General features: G+C 43.1%; 1 non-coding gene across 1 annotated transcript; it reads left to right on the top strand.

Moving 5' to 3' along the window:
* Positions 1–5,676: 5,676 nt before the first annotated feature.
* Positions 5,677–5,771, top strand: TRNAI-UAU (transfer RNA isoleucine (anticodon UAU)). Its single transcript has 2 exons — positions 5,677–5,714; positions 5,736–5,771. It is a non-coding gene; the product is annotated as a tRNA-Ile (tRNA).
* The last annotated feature ends 13,857 nt before the right edge of the window (positions 5,772–19,628 follow it).

Genomic DNA, 19,628 nt, shown 5'->3' with positions numbered 1-19,628 from the left:
TTTAGCACATGAAATTTTTACCATCAAAATGGCTGTGGTGAGGCACCCATACATAGCAAAGTCATCAGGCCTGGTTTTGGACCTACATACAGGAAGGCTGCTGGCACACTGTTTAGCTGTGAAGGAAAGACATCTTCTATTTAAAATGCACTTTCACTTAGGGGATTGTGACCCAGCCTGGCGGGACCAGGAGAACTGAAGACACTCTATTTTAATGGACATGGTTTTGCAAAGCTCTACCTCATCATTAGTAACATGTATTGCAGAGCAGGACTCCATTTGTCAGGCATGAAAACCAAGAGATTGTACAAAGCCACAGTAGGAAAAAACACAGATCCTGGAATTGACAGAGCCAAGCCTTGTTCACCACCATATTAATGTGCCAGTTTTAACTGCAGGGCTATTGTCCGCAACCCCTACTCTAATCTCTAGTCACCACTTTTTTCCACTAGGCAGAATACAAGGTACTATTACCTGCAGAGAAAACTATCTCAGTTGCAGGCTGATAAATCCATTTTGTGGCTAGAGTGAGGTATGAAAACCCAATAGCTAGACCTACTCAGGGAGGAAACAAATGAAGTTCACTTATAAAATTCACCATTAGTATGAAGCCGAGGTTATTATCACAGCGTAGCATTTTTCTGCAACCTTCTGAAATCAACAGGTTTTGAAAAAAGCACTTAATGCCCTCTCCATCAGTATAACTGGTATAAGCGAACATTGCTGGGTTTTGTGTTGGTTTTTTTTTTTTTTGAGGAGGGTCAATAAATGGTCTGCACAGCCTGGAAGTATGGGGCCACAAAACCCAGTTTCTGTGAAGTGTGTTGGAGAGGCAAAGGAAAGAGCCAGTATTGCAGTCTCTGTAAGATGCAAGTAAATACATACGCCTCATGACCTGACTGGGGCCTGGATTTTTTTTTGCTAGCCTACTTCACAATGACTCTTCTGCTCTCACTTTCGTCTCAGATCCTTCCCTTTAAGCAAAGATAAGGACTTGATTTGTCAGCTTTTGCTGACACTGAAGCACAAAACTTCTACATAAAAATAATCCCTCTTTCGTATTGAGGGTGCAGGAAAAAAGTGGTAGTGGAATAAACTTCAGTTTAGGACAGTACCTACTCTTTCTGCTTTCCTCAAGCACCAGACCTATTAGAGACTTAAATTTACTAGGTGGTGTCCAGCAAGCAGGGTATATTAACAAAAAGTACATAAGCTAAATATTGTGTTTGTAGTTAGAAGAGGTATTCAGGTTCATTGGCCAGCATTTTTATCTGTATTAAAGTGATATTTGGTCATTTTTCTGTTAATCCCTTTATTAATTTTTTTCCACCTAAAGAACTGATAATAAAGACCTAGACTGATTTAGAGCCCCTGTGAAGGAGAGAGAGAAACAGAACATAAAGCCAGCAAGCATGGATGCTGTCTGTCTGCTCTGCCCATTCTACTCTTGAAAGCAAAGAGCATTGTGAAAATTGGCTCTTAAGCCTTGTTTTTTTCATAGGGCTAAGAAGGATTCTGAAAAATCTTCACCCGGGGAGGTCTGCATTCACTAGCAATTTGAGGGCAAAATCCTTTTAGTATCATTTCAACTTTGCCTTTCTGTCCCTGTGCAATACAGAGACTAATTTATCTACATTGGTGTTGAAATAATGGAGCTACACTGAAGTGATAATCTGGATATTCTGCAAGCAGCAGGAAGCAAGCAACTTTCTGCGGCATTAGGACAGCTTTAACTTCTGCTTTTATCTTTTTTTTTTTTTTTTTATATTGTGAAGAAATGGGAAAAGGAAGACAGATATAACTAAATAGTCCATTTCACCTGGTTGAACGCACTTCTTATTTTTGGTCAATTCTGTGCTTTTTCTGCTTATTCTTTGAGAACAAATATAAATTACGGACTTTTTAAAAAAATTAAGAATTAAAAAAACCCTGTATAGTTGCTGAAAACAAAAATTCAGATCAGCAACAAACTTACTACAAAGCTACTACTTGAACCCAAGTACAGTTATGTTCTCACAAACTAATTCACATGGCCAAATTTCACTGCTATATTTATAAACGTACTATCAAGGGCCTCAATTTCTGTGGGGGATAAACGTACGAAGCAAGTGAATCACACAGCACAATAGAATAGTTAAAGGTCGCACAAAAACTGCTAGAATCTTCACCGTTATCAATATTAACTTTTATGGGAAGGCTGATTAAAATACAACAAGCAGTGACCATCACCTATATAAACACTAAAATTAGACTGAGTCCTCCCTCTTGCCTGAGTCTAAGGTTAAATCTGTAATAAAAGCTTGTCTGTACATTCAGAGATTCAGCTTTGATTCTTCCTGACATTCTTGTATCTGACAAAAAGCACTTGTTTGGATGAAATTATGTTCACAGCAATCTTGGTGTGGTATAGAGTATTTTATTTTCTAGTGTAATGATGCACTGCTAAGGGTAATGGAGGCAGCTGCTGTTTTCTGGTATGCCAACTAAACCTACGTGATGATGGAAAAATTCTTGAAGACATAAACTGTCAGTTTTCTCTTTTTCTCCACAGCAGCCACCTTCATCAATGGTCAGATACAGCGACTGCATGTTACTCCACCTGTCAGTGGTCTGTATCACTGAAACACATTGTAAGTAATGCCCACAGTAATAGTACAAACAGCCAAATAACTTTCTTGGCAAGTGAGAAGCACCTCATCTCCATTCAAAACAGTCTCAAAAGGTTTCAGCTCATTTATGGATCAGAGGTGAGGGGAGAAGGTTAATGAAATCACACATATCTGCCACTCAATCTGCCAAAAGTAGTTGGGAGATCAGTCCTATTTACTTAAAACTGGATGAATGCCTGTCACAGAATCATTCAGGTTGGAAAAGACCCTTGGGATCATTGAGTCCAACCATCAGCCCTACTCTACAAAGTTCTCCCCTACACCATATCCCCCTCTCATCTAAATGACCCTTAAAGGCATCCAGGGATGGTGACTCCACCACCTCCCTGGGCAGCCTATTCCACTGTCTGACCACTCTTTCTGTGAAAATTTTTTTCCTAATGTCCAGTCCGAACCTCCCCTGTTGCAGTTTAAAGCCATTCCCTCTTGTTCTATTGCTAATTACCTGTGAGAAGAGACCAGCACCAACCTCTCTACAATGTCCTTTCAGGTAGCTGTAGAGAGTGATGAGGTCTCCCCTTGGCCTTCTTCTCCTCAAACTGAACAGTCCCAGCTCCTTCAATCGCTCCCCGTAAGATTTATTCTCCAGGCCCTTCACCAGCTTCGTTGCCCTCCTCTGCACTCGCTCCAGCACCTCGATATCTCTCTCGTATTGAGGTGCCCAAAACTGGACACAATACTCCAGGTGTGGCCTCACCAGTGCAGAGTACAGGGGCAGTATTACCTCCCTACTTCTGCTGGTCACACTATTTCTAATACAAGCCAGGATGCCGTTGGCTTTCTTGGCCACCTGGGCACACTGCCAGCTCATGTTCAGCTGCTTGTCAATTAGAACCCCCAGATCCTTCTCTTCCAGACAGCTCTCCAGCCACACCTCCCCAAGCCTGTAGCCATGCATGGGGTTGTTGTGGCCCAAGTGCAGGACCTGCCACTTGGCCTTGTTGAAGCTCATCCCTTTGATGTTGGCCCACCGATCCAATCTATCCAAGTCTCTCTGTAGAGCCTCTCTATCTTCACACAGATCGACACTCCCGCTTAACTTGGTGTCATCTGCGAATTTACTGATGATACACTCTATGTCCTTATCAAGATCATCAATAAAGATGTTGAACAGAAATGGTCCCAGCACCGAGCCCTGAGGAACACCACTTGTGACCGGCCACCAGCTGGATTTAGCTCCATTGACCACCACTCTCTGGGACTGTCCATCCAGCCAGTGCTTGATCCAGCAGACCGTACACTCATCCAGGCCATGAGCAGCCAGTCTTTCTATGAGAATTCTATGGGGAACTGTGTTGAATGCTTTTCGAAAATCCAGGTAGACAATATCCACAGATTTTCCCTCATCCAATAGTTGGGTCATTTTGTCATAGAATTTTGTCACCTGCTGCTGGGCCACCGATAGTTCATTTTTAGAGGCCATGGAAATCCAAGCACTGTGTAGCGCTCCCTACAACCATCCACCCTGTAATGAAATGCCCAGAGCTTGTTGCTTTGACTACAGTAAAGTAGAAAGGAAAATGCTTTCTAGTTCTTATGTCAGTAACTCATCAGAGCCGCTTAGGAAAGTAAATATGGTGATAATGCCTAAAACCATGGGTGGAAAAAAAGAAAAGAGTAGGTCTCTCTCTCAGCTGTGTAACAGGGTTGGAGCATTGCTTGCGTTTAAATATCTGCTGATGCCAATTACGTTTACTATCTTCCTGCCACATAAAAGATAACACAGATCTGACCACAGAAAAAAATTCATGTTAACAGGTACACTTCAACAACAAACATGTGCATAAGGCTGCGTGTTTCCTTCTACTAAGTTTCCAAGCATGTAATAAATACATCTATTATACACTGTGCTGTTTCTACATGTAACATTAGCCTTTTAGATCTATTCAGTGTTTTCGTACCAGAGCACCTGAATCCATCCTTGAATTTTAGTGAACAGCAAGACAAAACCTTCTGGTATTGAAATGAACAGTTTAGACCCTGTGTATGTGACGTCTTCATATAATGGATGCTCTGCAGTTAGTAAAGTGTGCCACACAAGACTGATGAAGTCAGACCAGAGGTAAAGTAGGCCCTCAGTGAATTATCCCTAGGAGATAAACCCCAATATTTTTGATTATTTCTATTAACTATCATTCGAAAATAATTTTATATGATTTGTTTCATCCTGTATCACTTGTTTTTCAAGTGCCAGGGCACCTCTCACGTCACATACAACGGTGGTGGAGCAGCAAGCGGTGCCGAAGCCCCAGAGCGTGCAGCTAGTGATACTACACTGACCATCATTTAATTTACTGGCAGTAACTAGTTGCTTTTCTCTCCGGCTTGGACCTGAGCACGACAGACGCCCGCTGATGTGAATTAGCGTGAGGACGAACTTCGCTGCCCTCGCGCCGAATGCCTTTTACCAACGGCGGCCGGGAGGTTTGGTCCGCACGGCCCGAGGCCGGGGCCGGGGCCGCGGCCGGGGCCTGTCCGCCTGGCCTGCGGCACTGCGAGGACCGCTTCCGCCGGCAGCACCGTCTGGGGGGGGACAGGCGCGGGGGGCAGGTCGCTCCCGCTATCCGCCCCTCAGCGGCAGCCGCCCGCAGCCCCGCCGGCGGCGGCCAGACGCTGCGCGGGGGGCCGCGCTCCCTGCCCCGCCCGCCCGGCGCGGCAGGCCCCGCCCGCGTGGCGGAGGGGGCCGGGCTCCCACCGCCGCCGCCGCTCGCCGTCCCCGGGGCCGCCCGCCCGGCGGGGAGGCAGGGGGCGGCCGGGCGGGCTTTGTGCCGGGCACCGCAGCCGCTCTCCTTCCGCCCTCCCCGAGGGGCGCAGCGCCCACCAACTCCCTCTCCCCTCCTCGCGCCGCTGTTAACAGCCGTTAACGACGGGAGCGCGGCCCAGGCAGAGAACCGGGGCGGCCCAGGGCCGCTGCCCAGCGCGGGGCGCGGGCTGGCGTCCCGCTGCCCTTCCCCCGCCGGGGCCTGGCGAGCCCTTGATAAACCGTTCGGGAGAAGTTGGTGTCAGGGCTCCAGTGGCGCAATCGGTTAGCGCGCGGTACTTATACAGCAGTACTAAAGCCGAGCAATGCCGAGGTTGTGAGTTCGAGCCTCACCTGGAGCACACAGCTTTTTGGGAAGGAAAATGGGCTTTTTTGGAGCTTGCCCGCGCTCCGGAGGAAGAAAGAGAAAAGTCCACGGAAAAATTATGCAGCTGCGGCGGCAGCGTGGGCCCGCACGCGTGGGCTTTGCTACGCTCGCAGGCTGCTGAATGCCAGGGTGCAGTGTGTGGGGTTTCAGTGTGCAGGAGAGGTGGGGCAGGGCTCGCTGTGATAAGGGACTGGTGGCCCTCACAGAGGTAGCACCTGCGCAGGGCCTCTTACTGTTAAAGTTGGCATGTATATGTTTGGTTATAGGGATACATGCTCACGCATCAACGTAAGTTTGGTGTCTTCAGAGCAGCTTGTCAGTGTGGAATAACATACGCTTACCTGGTAAGGGCTGCTTACGTCAGCTTGCAGGAAATAAAGGTTATTTTACACTGTTTAATACCGAGTGAAAGTAAATATTGTCTGGTGCAGTTGCTACAACTGAAGGGTAATAATATCTCCCCCCTTACTTTGCCTCCTTCGGCAGTCCCTGTCTTTGTAACTGCTCATTACCTTGGTAATGCTTTACAAATGTGTGGGCTGTGGCCGGAAGGAAAATCGTTCAAATAATTTCAGATTTCTTCTCACAACTTGAGAAGAAATAGGGCCATGGGAAAAGGGCAGCTTTCTGAAAGAGAAGGCTGGGGACACTGCCTGAACGTTTAGGCCCAGATCTTGTGAGCCCACCTCCACGTTAACATCTAGTCTACTACTTTCACAGTGTAATTTATATCAAAAAGTTCAGCGGGACCCTCAAGATCATGCAGCCAGAGGTGCCTTTACTGCCCAAATCAGCCCATTGGTGTCTGTACTACAGGCATTATCTCCCTGAAGTGCCACTTTAAGGTTTTTAATTACCACTTCTTCCCTGTTCTAGTTACCTCTTTGTCCCATCTGAATTTTGCATTAACTTCATTGATTTTAGTGACAGCGCGGTCATGCCTGAATCTTGCGCCATATCAGTGTAGGAAGTCTAAATAAACAAGAGAGATCTGTAATACATCAAAGGGCAAATAAAGTTAATCCTTTGCTTGCAGTGAGTTTTGTGGTTTCTCCTTCATGCAGGAGTGCCATGTCCCAGGGCTGAGGAGAACAGACAGTACAGACGAATATTTGCAGAGGTACTGGAAATACTAAAAAATGAAAATGTCGCTTTTGTGTAACTGGAAAAAAAAACCTCCTAGCACAGGGAGAGGGACTCCGTTCCCTGCACAGAGACCACTTTTTTTCAGAAACTGAGTGGGGACAGTGCTGCTCCCTCCTTCCTCTCCCCCTTTCCCTGCGTGCCCCTAGGCACAGGCCTCACCAGGGAGAAACTGCTAGTTCTGCATTTGGGATCTTACTTTGGTGTGTTGGGGGGTGATTCTTCGATTTTTGCCAAATATGAGGTGCACAAAACAGATGCTATTTGTTGCAACTTGCCTCTGTGGTGCCAGAGAGCAGCTGGGACAAGCAGTGAGAGCTATACATTGCTGTGGCCTTTTTCACAAGTCCTCCTTCATCCCCTTGGTCCTACTTTGGCTTTTACTCTCCAAGATGATTTTTGTCTTGCCTCTGGGGGAAAAAAAATAAAAATCACCATGTGAGGCAACACTTGTTTGCATTCCTGTAGCATAGGCCTTACCTCCTGATTGACTCCTATGCCTGACACCTGAAGGAAACGTTCTGAGATAGGGATTTCACACTGAAAATCATGCTAAATCAGGACAATTTATGGGGATTTTCTAGAAATCCCTGTACATCAGAAAAATGTTATTTATCTAATGGGTATTTATAAAATCAAGTGAATTTCTGCTAAAGCATGAGGGCTTCCTGATGGAGGCAGGGCTGTCAAATAAGATTAAATAAACCACGGTGGAGTTGTGCAGCTCGTTATGGCCTGGCTGTGGGTACCTGGGCAGGGGCGGTGCTGGGGCCTCCTCCTGCCTGGCCCCGTGGAGGTGCTGCTGTGGGGCTGGCACCGGGGTGGGGGCCTCGCAGAGCCTGGGGAGGAAGGGTGCCGTGTTGGAGCTGAGGTTAGTGAGTCTGTTTTATTTCTTTCCCCAGGCTGCTGCTGTGGGGTGGAGGTGAGCCTGGGTGCCCTGGGTGAGCAGCTGTGCCTGGGGAGGGGGATGAGGCTTGGGCCTGGGTGAGTTTCTCCACCGTGAGGAGCCTGTCCTTGTGCAGTGCTGCGCTGGGGCAGCCATGGTGCCGCCGTTGTGGCCTCACCAGCTCTGACAGGATGAAGTGTGGAGTGCTTTGGGCTGTCTCTTGCGTTTGCAAATTTTTCCTGGCAATTAGGTGTCTTACAGGCATATGAAAAGAAAGTATATGTTTTTGTTTACGCTAGGGTGATTTTTGTTGGCCTCTTCCCCTCTTCCCCAAATAATAATGTGGTTCACTTACCTCTTGGAAACCAACTGCTGGAGGTTGTCCTCTCCAATTTGAGCTGCCGCTGGTGTTCATCACTGTCATTGTAGGCAGCGGCCAGGGGACCCCTGGCCTCAGCTTGGGGGCTGTTGTCAGTTGGCAAGGGGCTTGGACAGGCCATAGGGGCTCCTGAAGTGCCTTCAGGAGGAAAGGTTTTGCCATGGTGAGTCTTCCATGATGCCTGGTTTATCTAGGGTCCTGCCTCTTCTAGCCTATGCCATGCTCTTTATTTCTCTATTAATTTGCCTGGTGTGGGTGGCATGCCTGAAGGCCAGTATCTCCCTAACTCCTCTGAAATCCTTCCAGGGTCCATTTAAAAAAGATCCCTCTTAAAACTTGTGTTGCTCTTCATTTAAGCTGTATATGGACTATGCATTCTCTACAGGTTTATTCCGTCTGCTCTGAGTTCCCACTGACTGTGGAAAGAAAGAGGGCTCGTTTATAGACACAGAGAAATTTTACATGCTTATTGCTGGAAGGAGAATTTCAAAGATCTAGCCTATTGCCTGATCTTGGAGAATTAATAGTAATCAGGGATCAGGCTTTGTGTTTATCCCTGTATGATCTTGCTCAACCAGGGAGTCCCACTGGTATGGGAGATGCAGGATCTAGGAGAAGGAAAGACAGGCTCATGCTGGATGGCCCTTCCTGACGTTTATTTGTAAAAGTGACAACTTTTGTTTCTGGCATGTTAGTACAGTTTTGGTGCTTGTGAGGCTCTTAAGTGTTTGCTTAACTTGTTTCTTTGAATGTATTGGTGTGGAACTTTCCATAATATTGGGGCTTGCGTATCCTAACAAATGCCTGTAAAAGCCTATGGTAAAGGCTTGACCAACTAAAGTGTTCTGAAACCGAAGTAATAAATATTTTTAGTCTTTGCAAATAGTAAATAGCCGATAAGAGTCTGCTCTTCATAACTTTTACAATAGATGGCACTGTGGTCCCACAAAGCGAAAAAGAAAAACCAAAGCAAAGCATTCCCAGACATCCTAAAAATAGAAATCACTTGCTAAATGCTCCGTTGTGCACAGCAGAGAACAATAGGCAAAGATTCCAAGGGTTGTTTAGAAAACAAAGTCCACTGGAGGTATAGATGCCTTAAGTTTTTGTTTTGGGCTCCCCCGCGCCTTTTGTATGTAACATCTTGAGGACCTTTCTGAAATTAAAATCTATTGATTAGTTGTGTTTGGAGTAACAAGTATAAAGTAACAAGTAACAAGCATAAAGTATTACTCTTTTTAAGTCTGTATGAATTCAGTACTGCGTCAAAGTGCCAGCATAGTAGGCCTGGCTTAGATTCTCTTGGACAAATTTTTTGAAGACTAGCTGGTATTAGACATTTGTGCAGTCCTGCCTCAAGTCCAGGCAGCTACTTCCCACTGAGGGTGCCCATGCTATGGAGGCATTGGGCTTGGAAGCAGCAGCTGGGGAGAGGAAGAAAATGTAGGTGCTTGCAAACAGTGGGGAAGGACTCTTTTTAATCCAAATAGAAGTATGATGTTTTTATGAGGGGAAAGATAAGGTAAAGGTGGGGAGGGGGAAAAAAAAAAAAAGTCGGATGGTCACATGGAAGCTTCCTTGGTGAAGAGAAGGGCTAAAAGATGGAGGGGATAGTTGGGCTGATACAGGCTGACAGAAGCAGAAGTGAGAAGAACTTGCAAGATCGGTAGAAAACCAAGCTCACAAGGAGAAAGAGTTCTTGCATTGCTCTCTGAAACTGGGGAAGGGGATGTTAAAAGGAGGGAACAAGAACAAAAGAGAAAGGGTAGGGAGGCAAAGAAAGAAAAGGAAGAGGGAACAGAGAGAGCAGGTAGAAGAACATGGGTAAGGAGGCTTTTTAAAACAAAAATAAATTGGGATGTCTGGCTATAGCTATATGAATGCCTAGGGCAGTGAAAAACAAATGAGTAAGTGTTAGCCAGTCAAGCCAACCTAAGATGGAGTTGCTGGAGAAAGCAAATTGGCCTGTACATTTTGCTTGAGCAAAGAGTGATCTCAAGAGGCAGGTTTTTCTTCTCTGTGTGTTTTGAGTGGTTACTTTAGTGTGGCAATATAAGAGACCCCTTGGTCTCTCTAGGGATTGAAGCTGGTGTTGGGAAGGCTAGAGAGCTCAGATTTCTGGTTTGGAAAAGGAAGGAAATGGACAATCAGTACTGGATTTTGTGCCCATTTAATTTTCTTGCTTATGCTGAGTTTGCTGTGTTGGGCTCTGCTTTTAAGGTGGAAAAAGCCTCCTGGTTTCTTCAAATAGTTTTGGTACAGCCTAAATATTTGAAACTTTGGAAAAGCCTCAAAACACAGCAAAACAAACTAAACCAGACCCAGAGAAAGAACAAGCTGAGGAAGTGGCTGAAATGGCAGGGGATAGTCAGAGAGTCTGTAATTAAAAATTTTGGAGGAGGGATGCTCCCTTGAAAGAGGCAATTGAGCCTGTACTGCCTGCTTTAGTTGAGAAATCTTTATACATGGGATAGCAGATTTATGGTAGTGCTAAGAAATACTTCTAGAAATTTTACTATGAAGTTATACATTTGAAGATTGTGGGGGAGGGTAAAGCAACAATTTTTAAACATTTGTCTTCTGAAAAGACTATAAAATTGTTAAGAGGCAATTGTGCTGCAGGTCATGTGGTATAACTTAGAGACTTAGACGGTTTTCTGGTTTTGTGAAGAGGCTGTCAAATTAATGATAAACATGAGCATCCAAAATTATTTGCAAGGTCTCAGAGTCAGTTAACTTCACTGCTTGCATTTATTTTCCATGTATCCTACCCATTGAAATTGGGATGAGAGTTGGTTAAATATACATCTTGATTTTAAGCTATTTGCATGCTGTTTAAAGGAAAAAGTACATCCGTCTTTAAGGAAAGTCACATCAGACTTGTGCCAGCATGTATGAAGGCCATTTCATATTAAAAAGCTGTTAATAATGCAAGTTTATGTAGCTCTGTCAGTGAGCTGCTTCCTAGACAATGGCTCTGTCACTTTTGTGCAAACTCATATTGTTGCAGCAAGCTGAATGTCTTAGAAGTGAAAATATGCCCACCTCACTTCGGTTTAGGGGAGTTTTGTAGGAAACTGATGCTGGATTTGAGGGTGCTTTCAGCTAAGCTAAGATTGAAAATCCAATCCAGCTTCAGCTAAATGGGGGTGTCTGTATTAAGTGCCCAGATCTGGGCTTGAGGCATGCTCTGGGCTGCTCTGTGTCTCTCCACTGACCTTGCTTCTGCCCCACCTTCCCCCTCATGGAAGGGCCCAGCCTCAATAGATAGAGGGTTGCCTTGAAGCCAGCACTGTTTTAGGGAAGGCAAGAGGCACCCATTCAGAGGCTTCCTTCCCCGCTCACATTTCCCGGTACTCCCAACTGCCTCCTGAGGGGCTCAGCATGCCTCCCACTTTGGTGGAGCGCTCTAAGGATTTCACATTGCAACGTGAGGTCCACGCCAGACGCCTGGTCTCAATGCAGCTGTGAACATGTTCCTGTAAATCCCTGTGGAGTGGCAGGAGGTGCTGCACTTCCCAGGGTGGCTCAGGAGGGGCTGTGTGTCCACGGATGGCTGTAGGGTGGTAACGGCTTGGGCCAACTTGGTGGCCAAGTCCTTCGTTGGATCCAGCCCTAACACCTCAGGAATACTTGTTCCTTCCTGAGACTTGCAAAGTCAGTTAAACTCAGTGGCTGTGCCCCATTGAAATCACTGCCAGTAAAAAATGCCTGCATTCAGATCTACTGAGATTTATAGATGCTTGCATATGTATTTAAGATCCTGATAGCTTTGAAAATTTGACTGCTAATACTGAACTGTTTGTAAGGCCTATAGTAACCTACATCTGTTTAAAATACTGCCGAGACTGATGGGTGTATCTGATTGTGCCTGTCATTCTCATTTAGCTATTCTGCACCTGCAGTGTAACCTAGCCAAAAAAATACTTACTGCTATTTATTATGATAAAGGAAATGTTTGGTGTGGCTGTATCATTATTTCTTAAGTTCTTAACATACAGCTTCTTTGAAAATACATTTTTTTTCTGGAGTTGGAGACTTGTGTTTCATTGGGGGTACCAGAAGTGCTATGTGTGTGTCTTTGTGTTTGAAGGCAAATTTTTTAATAGAGAATTAGGATATTTGCCCCATTGTCTTTAGGTTCCTAGTAAGTGAAGCCCTTTGACGGGATTCTTACAGCACAAACAAATTTTCAGAGCTGTTCAGGGATGCCTGCCTGATGTTGATGTTTGTCTGCCTGCTTCTAAGCATCTGGGTGTTGTAAAGGGTATTTAGCAAACAGACCTCTTATTGCAAATGTATTTGAAGTATTCTTGCAGAAGTAGCCTCTGTCATCTAAATACTTCTGAAGGTAAAAGCCAAACTGTCAAGGAATCAAGATTGAGGTGACTGTTTTTGAAATGTAGTATTAATGTATAATACAAATGGGTGCATTTTCACTGATGTCAGTGAATTTGCTTCATGTTCCATAAGAGGATAAAGACTGGCCCAAAGTAATGGGAAGCTTATGTCTGGCTGCAGGGAAACCAGGAAATTCATGGGGCTTTAAAGTATGACCCACTGCAATATTCAGTATGTGTGATTTTTGGCATGATTCAGCAGTAAATACTAGTTGAAAACAGAAGCACAAATTATAGGGTAAATAATTCAGGCCAAAGAGAGGCCTTCTGCTTGTGGATACATAGTAAAGGAAATGGAAGTAGAACCACAAAATACAATTGCTGGGAAGAACAGCAGCAGTTTGGAACATTCACTGCTAAAACTGTGGAAATGATACTCCTGGATGACACCTGAAATCAAACGGGCGTAATCATCTCCTTTGTAGGTATTTGTGTGCACTGACCAGTAATGCATGTGAAGACTGCTGCGCTTGGCAGGCATCATTTTGGAGGGGACTTTCTGTTCTGTGGCTGCTGGGTTGGAGGATATAATCAGCATAATGCTCCTTTGGTAGATGATCTAATAAACATCTGAGACTTGACTTTTTTAAAACCTTTTTTTTTTTTCCTTTTTTTTTTTTCGTGATCATTGGTCTAGATGCATCATGCACTGGAAGAAGAGAACTTCTTTAAATTGTTCTTGTCTTTCACTTGCATTTTATTTAGTATTTAAATAGCTTTGGCTGCTGACATAAGGCAGTGCTTGTCTCCTATATATAGAGAGACCCACCTAAGCAATGGTCTTACATGTCATTTGATATAACATTTTTACCTTCAGTGCTTGTCTCCTACATAGAGAGAACCACCTAAGCAATGTTCTTACATGTCATTTGATATAATATTTTTACCTTCTGACAACAAACAGAGCCAGGGTAGTCCCAACAGATGTGTTTGGCTAGCGCTGTGGCTGAGGGATCTGGCTTCCGTTTGCTTCATTTGGAATGAGGAGGACCTTCAGAAATCAACAGGTCCCTTCGGCAAGTGAGGTGCAAATTAAGGCAAATAGCAGAATGAACCATTACACATGCTTGGGCATCTTTTAGTTGTTCTTGGAGCTTAGATTGCCTTGGCTTAAGGTGTACCAGGCTTTTCACAATGGGGAGGGGTATTACTGGTGTGTGACCTCTGTAGCGCCAGGAGTTGAGGAGGACGGCCAGCAGCGTTGATCACGTATGACCCATGGCGAGCAATTGCTTCCTTGTGCACTGTGATAATTGGAAAGCTACAATTCCTTGATGTCTCCAGTGAATGCTGGTTTGAAATACAAATTGGACTGTATTTAATTTTTATATGGAATATTTCTACTTATTAAGTTGCTTGTTTTCTCTGGAAGCTAATCCATGGGATAATGGGGTGAAAATTCCTGTAGCTTACTCCATTAAATGACTGCTGGACAATATAAGAAAGTGGGGTTTAAGGGTCAATTTGGAAAGTAACATAGACCAGAAGTTTCCAGTAACAATTGTGGTTTGGATGCAGTTAAAATAAATTCAATTGTACTTGCATTGGCTAAGTAATAATCTTAGAGTAGATGTGAGCAATACACATTGGAGACTAACAAGCCATGTCCTGAAAGAAAATTGTAACTGATACTGACAAACTGGGGAAAAAACTGGTAGTGATTACAAGCTATGAAAGTGCTGGTCTTAGCTGTCCCACTCAATAAATAATCCTGAAGGGCTATTAGCAGCATTAGTAGTAGCAGCATTTAGCCATCTGGCTTGGCTTCTGTAGGAGGTTTTAAAAAAAAAAAAAACAACAACCAAAACTAAAAAAAAAACCAACCCCACTGTTAGTGGAACTGCATCCATTGAAATCATGGGAGAACTTGGCCCTGCCTTTTAATGTTTCAGTTCCTTGTATGCTGTACATCCTGCACTTGATCTCATGTAATCATTTGATTTGATAGGGCAGATGTTTTCTTGATGTTCATGGGTGACCAGTGGTCCATAAGTCCTAGGTAGGGGTCAGTTCAAGTTACCATGCATCAGTCAAACCATGCTGGTGGTCTGCAAGAAACCTTGAAGTGGCTTCAGACCAACGAACCTTTGTCCTGTAGCACTGGTGCCTGCAACTTCAAGCTTGTGTTAACCATTGTGTGTGGGGAGGATGGGGGGGGGGGGGCGGGGGCGGGGAATCACTGTTTCTGTCACTCACGTAATCAAATCTACCGTCTTCACTGTTTCTTTGGCTTGGAATTGTAAATATGAGTGTTGATCTGGCAAAAATGCTTCTTGCTAGTTCTTTACTGAGGGGGTATTTGTGAGCTACTCTGAGTAAATGAGTCTTTGCTGTAGCTTTGTGTTGCTGTGACTGCATTTCCCACATGTTCTCTTTGTGTCTTGTTTTACTGATAAACTCTTTTCATCTGTGTCTTTGTTAATGTAACATTCACAAATTATCAACTTAAGTGTAAAATGTCAGCTTACTACATCTAATATTTTTGACTGACATTTAATTTTTTTTCCTAAAATTTGACTTTCTTTCTCCTATAAGAAAATGAAACTAAGGATGAATGTTTTAATCTCTGAGCAAAGGCTTTTTTGCCTTTTCTGTGTGCTACTGCTAGAACTAACGCTGCCTTGAAATACATAGTCAATAGTATTTCCTGGTATGTGATTCGTACCATAATCAAACTGACAGACATCAATGGAGCACTTACAAGTTTATGCTTGAAATTAAGTCCACTAAAATGCTCCTGGAATCTCCTGGTAATTTCCTTTTATCAATGTAAGTGATGCAGCATGAATCCATCATAATTACTGTGGAGCTACACCAAATTAGATTATATGATTGAGGTTGAATTTTTCCAGTGGATTTTTTTAAGAAATAAGAGGTGGTAAAAAAGAGGCAGGCTGTGTAACATCCATCATTTGATGAGTTTGTTTGTCTTCCTGTATATAGAAGAAACCTATTTCTTCTGTTCAGTGTTCCCCATTAGATTGCTTACAGTCTGTTCAAAGTGATTATCAACTACTCTTCTAATACATTATTATAATTCTGTTCTTGTTTACTTCAGTGCGAGGCATAGACAAATCAGGCTTGTACTGTTAAGCATCTGTATCTGGTAAAGCCATGCGTGACTAAACTTGGTGCAGTGGCTCACATCCTTGATTTGTTTACACCAATAGAAATTGAGGTCTATGTTCACTCAGCTAAGCTGAGTTATTTCAGATTTATACTGGTGAAATGGGAACAGAAATATCTGGCGTGTGCTTTAAGTATTGTACTAGGATAAACTCTTTAGTCTCATTTATCTGAGACGTACTAATAGAACAGCAGAGGACAGGGCATGAATGTCAGACTGCTTTATGGGTAACAGTTATGCAAGACAGACCATACTACGTGAGAGCTCTGTATGCGTACCTAAATTTAGTTACCACAGCTAATGTAGGTCACAGTGAAAATGACGTTGTGGTACTTTCACATGAGTTTCTCTTTTTTCTTTAGTGGCTTTTGCTAGGCAAACAACTTTGGTTTGGCCTACAGATGAAAAATGTTGTCTCTTGGCAAACTGGATATGAATTTTGGCAGTTACAGCAGGCCATATCATTGCTTAGAAGAAAGGACAACTCATTATTCCATGACTAGATGTGGGGAAATAAAAATCAATTAAAAATGTGGACTCCTAAGTTTTCCAACAAGTCTACCACCCTTGGGTGCAGCCCTGGTAACTGGAACACCAGCCCAAGCTGCTGGAGGGGATGATGTCTGTCCTGATATGCATCTTTCCTTTGTGCATAGCCAGAGGAACCTGCAGGCTTGGCTGTCCTATTCCAGAGTTGTCGTTATGCCTCAAACATTACTTCTGGGGCCTGCTGCTGACAGGGATTGCCTTCTGCAAGGCTACGGTGCTGGACTATATGCAGCCTGTGGAAACGTAGGTTATTACCAAGTGTTGGGTGGCCATCCCATTAGAGGGAAATAGAGCTACTGTACTTGACTACAGTTGACCCTGTATCTGTATGCCCAAATGCTTAATCCAGAAATATTTGTTACTCTTCCTCAAATTGATCAGATTAAATAGGTCTAAATAGCTTTGAATGTTTAAAAGCCTGTAGCTGAATCTTTGGAAATAGTAATTAGACCATTAAGACAATCAGTTTTCAGCAGATGGCAGCATTGCACTCTGTAACTTCACTTTTCCGGCAGTGGTGTTGCAACTCTTTACTACTTGGGCTGGTAGGAGGCTGCCAGCTAAGAAGTAATCCAAAACCACTTCTAAAATGTTTTGAAATACAGGTCTTAGTAGATTATGATAATTGAGTATTGTTTCAGACTCAGGGCTTTCATATGGAAAATACCACTGTGCTGCATAAGAAAATAATACACTAAAAAGTAGTGCAAGTACACCTAAATCTTTTCTGTTAACTCTTTAAGTAATTGCTTTGAGACAGAGGAATGGTGTTTGATAAGCGTTCTTATTTGTAAAAATATTAGCAAATCACTTAAAGATGCAAGAGTTCAAACTGAAACCATGTGTGTAGAGCTGTAAGTGACTTCCTGTATATTATGCCTTTTAAGACTACAACACTCCCCCGTTCCTTCTTTAGAAAAAAATACACTGACTTTCCTAGTCCTTTTTGTACTACACCTTTTAAACAACATGCAGCCTGATCATCAGAGTCCATAACTAGGCAGATGTACAAGTGGACATAACCTCGTTAAAAGTTACCAACTGTTTTACAGTGCTTAAAGCTTCAGATGCAATAGTTAGTTTTTGTCTGTGAGAACTCAATTAAGAATATTGCATTGTATACAAAGCCCATGCTTGATTGTACATTCCATCTGGTCAATTTATAGAAATTATGGCAAAACTGGAGAGGTCCTCCCTGCCTGCCTCGCCTTCCCCGTTGATTTATGGGAGTTCCAGTAAGACAGTGGAGGAAATGAAAGCTGCTCCTGCTAGTAAAGGAAAGGACTGAGTTCAGACACCTCTTCAGAAAAAAACCTTCTAGTTCCAGACAGACATCTGTCTGTGATGTACTACTATATACATAATCCTAAACTGTGTAAGAGATTTCATATTTTGTGTATTCTCTTAGGGAGAATATAAGGCTATTCTTAGGCTTGGCACAAGATGCACTCTGAGAGTACTGCATTACAACCAGCTAGCACTGATGTAAATGGCAACAGAAAACACAAGGCAATCATAAATGGAAACCAGGTCCACCACTGCAGCCATTCCGAAAGAGGTTAAAAAACATACTTCTCTTGCAGATTATGCCCCTGCAACTGTTGGGTAGAAACAAGTATATTGATATCACTTAAATTAGTGATCTTGTTAGGAAGTTTTACTCACCTACTTCAGAGTTTGCCTTCACAGCGAATGAAAAAACCTTTATCCTTTCCCTCTCCTTTCTTTTTTCCTGCAGGACAAAATAATACTATGAATAAAACCAAAATTCAGACTGAATCGTTTGTGTTACACTGGTACAATTCTGCCTTTTGTCACGGAATTGAACCACAATGCAAATTTTTAATTATTCTGTTTTTTGCAGACAAAGTAGAATACTGCAGGTGCCAGATTATTTTGCCGAGATGAATGAATAATTTTCCAGCTATACGCTGTCAGGATGTGACCATCTCGGTATTCTGGAACAAATTAAGCATATGCCAATTTCACTTGAATGGGAGAATTTCAGGAATATCAGCAGCGTGGAAATTGGTATTTTGAATTGAGAGGGCTCCTCATACTAGTCACATTCTCAGAACATGGTCTGGTGGTCAGAACTGTCTAATGCATGCTTTTTTTTTTTTTTCTCAAACTGCATAAAGGCATTACTAAGCAACAGTTGTGTGCTACATAGTAAAAATGTGTGGCAAGGGACTTTTTGGCCTACCTGGACTCCCATTGCAACTTGGCAGGGTAATAAGAATTGGAATTAATTTCCTGTCTTCATCAACAATTAAATGGAGCTTGCATAAGCCTGTTTAAAACAAAAAGCAAACCAAACAAACAGAAAGCTTGGTTAATGTTGCGGAAATCTTTGCTAATCTTTGAAAAGATTAGCAAACTTAATATTTTCTCCTTTAAAGGTGCATTGAGAGACTGGGATTCACTGCCGTGTGTGCATATACTGTGAAAGGGTATTATTAGTTATCTTTTTTCTTGGTCACGTTTTAAAGCTTTGGCATGAAGATTTTGGATACTTTGAATAGAGTCATCCTTTACTTTCTGCTCTCTACAGTTAAAGACATAGTATTTTTGTATTCTCATGCAAGGGAGAAATGTGTGCTTTGTAAAAAAGCAGTAAGTATTGTTTCTCTTATGTAGTAGCATCCCTCTCCCCCAAAGCGGGTGGGGGTGGGGGAGTGGGGGGGGGACGGGGACGACACATGCTCTTAACTATATCTGCCCTTCCAAAGGTCTTGCAGAAAGCCAAGTAAATGTCAGGTTTTTGGTCTTGGAATTAAATCAGACAATCCATCTCCCATGTCTTTTTGGCTATTAAGTTTGTGAGATAATTCACGCTTTCTAAAACAGCATTCACAGATCATCTCAGGGTGTTGCACAAAATATTTTTCTTTTTAAATTAGATACACTCTTAAAACAAAAAAACCCAAACAATAAAAAACCAACCAACCAAAAAAACCAAAATCAGCCATGGAAGTCCGGTCTCACTTTGAGTGACTTATCCTTCCAGCTATGTGAACTGTCTTCCTTTGTGGTGTTGGAACGAGCAGTTCTGGGGAGGGCAGCTGCTTTGGGTGGCTTCTGCTGCTGGAATTTTGTCCAAAAGACTGTCTTCCACTGTATATCACAATGATTTTGCAACATTTTATATCAAGAAAAGTTTCACCACAGTAACAATAGGCTTAATGGTGCATTAATTCCTGGTGTCACTTCATTAACACTATAGAGTGTATCCTGCACTTAAGATAAAATCTTAAAGATTTAAATGATATTCCTCATCTGTAATATGCACTTATCTGTTCTTTTTCAGGACTGAATGACACACTTTCTTCTGGTCTGCTTGAATG

The sequence above is a fragment of the Strix uralensis genome, chromosome 3 (genome assembly GCF_047716275.1).
Source record: "Strix uralensis isolate ZFMK-TIS-50842 chromosome 3, bStrUra1, whole genome shotgun sequence".
Taxonomy (NCBI): Eukaryota; Metazoa; Chordata; class Aves; order Strigiformes; family Strigidae; genus Strix; species Strix uralensis.
The sequence above is the reverse complement of the archived record's forward strand: the minus strand, read 5'-3'. Positions and strand labels throughout refer to the sequence as shown.